Source organism: Sapajus apella, unplaced genomic scaffold (genome assembly GCF_009761245.1).
Source record: "Sapajus apella isolate SASKATOON/1434 unplaced genomic scaffold, GSC_monkey_1.0 scaffold12618, whole genome shotgun sequence".
Classification (NCBI taxonomy): domain Eukaryota; kingdom Metazoa; phylum Chordata; class Mammalia; order Primates; family Cebidae; genus Sapajus; species Sapajus apella.
The window spans coordinates 1-1,602 of NW_022449539.1; the positions used below are offsets into that span (position 1 = coordinate 1).

Below are 1,602 nucleotides of genomic sequence, written 5' to 3' on the forward strand. Positions count from 1 at the left end.
CCAGAGAAGCAGTTGGGGATCCTGGAGCCCTGGTTGCTTCTCTGAGTCTGACTTAAAACTCATGAGCTATCTCCTGGCTTGTGCTGGTATCCACGTTATCACATAGTCACCAACACTGAGGCCACTGCTCAGGGTGCGAGAGAATCTGGCAGATGATCCGAGGGATGCAGAGAAGGAGGTAACTGAGTCAGCACATGCTGGGAGAGGGAACCTGCAGACACAGACACTCGTGGGTGCTGCAGCGAGACCGAGATTATGTGTCCTCATGATCAGAACCACAGTAGCTAACACAATCTATGGAGGTAACCCTGGACTCCTGAAGCCTGTACTCACCTGTGCAGTGACAGTGGAGCATGACGGGGAGAGGGGTTCAGGCCATGGTAAACACTGCCTCCGAGGCCACAGAGGGCTGGTGGTTCTGACTTCTTTTATCTTTTTATCTTCTTCACTGTCCTGAAAAGGGAGGGGCTGTTCACACACATTTGTTTTGCCTCCTAGTGATTTCTGCTCCACCCTGAGAATCAGTTGAGATCTGACCTTGGTCTGAGGTGCTTTTTCTTTTTTTAGTATTAATAGAGATACCTTTAATAGGACTATAGTGTTCAGGCCTACACACAAGAACACAGCAGCTAGAAGTAAACTGGCTCGTGGTTCGTCCTAAACTTTCTGTTTGGCACTGGACAGGCTAAGAAGCCCTTGTACAAGTCTGGTATTTTTTCCAGCTTTTCTACATCACTGGCCAAAAAAACAAAAAAAACCCACACACAGAGTTGGCCCCACGGGAGAGACAAGGGAGGAATCAGCTGCTGGTACCTTCCACAGACCGGTGAGCAGAAGCCTTTGCCTAGCCTGGGGGCACACAGCTGCAGCCTAAAGACAAGGATATTATTGTAACATACGGAATGATGTCACTAAGCTTACACAGTGCTCTAGACCCAAGGGGAAGTGAGACAGAAGCCTCCCCTCGTCTCTCTGGATCTTTTGCAGTCACCCCTGCTAGAGGCTCTGACAAGCCTAGCCCAGGGATGACTTCTATTGTGAGCACCTGATATTCCCCAAAAGAGTACATCTGACAATGTACGCTCTCTTCTTCAGTTCAACTTACAGGATGATCCATGGGTTTTTCTGGCTCACCTCATTGATGTTTCTGCAGGCAGAAATCCCTTGCTCAGAGATGAAAACTTCTCAGTAGAGATGCTGGAGCCATCAAGAGACTGATATCAGCCTTGCCTCACTCAAAGCCCAGGAGTGACTCACAATGCTGGCTGGGGCTTCAGTTTGGGTTTGTATGATGCAATGTCCATCTGTAGAAATGAATTGTGTTATATACACTAGCCATGAACCATCAAACATTATAAAATATAAGCAATACTATTTATAATAGCACGAATAGGACATGCTTAAGGACAAATAGCAAAACAGAAAGTCTTGTACCCTGAAAACTGCAACAAAGTGTAAGATAAAGAAGTGTTAGAGCAGCTCCCGCTCTGGTCAGCCTCAGCCCGGGGGTGGTCATCAGCCCCTTGGCCTGGCTCGAGGTGGGGGAGCTGTGCGCGTCCCTAGGTCCCACCGACACCACCCTCCCCTTCGTGCCGGTCCGCG

General features: G+C 48.9%; 1 long non-coding RNA gene across 2 annotated transcripts; it reads right to left on the minus strand.

The window, feature by feature from the left end:
• Window positions 1-6: 6 nt before the first annotated feature.
• On the minus strand, window positions 7-1,580 carry LOC116548460. 2 transcript variants are annotated; one of them, XR_004267438.1, is made up of 4 exons: window positions 1,135-1,580; window positions 759-870; window positions 538-551; window positions 7-453 (listed from the first exon to the last, which is right to left on the minus strand). It is a non-coding gene; the product is annotated as an uncharacterized LOC116548460 (long non-coding RNA). The 2 variants fall into 2 exon arrangements; XR_004267437.1 differs by lacking the exon at window positions 538-551 and having other exon boundaries at window positions 765-870; window positions 1,135-1,576.
• Window positions 1,581-1,602: the final 22 nt, after the last annotated feature.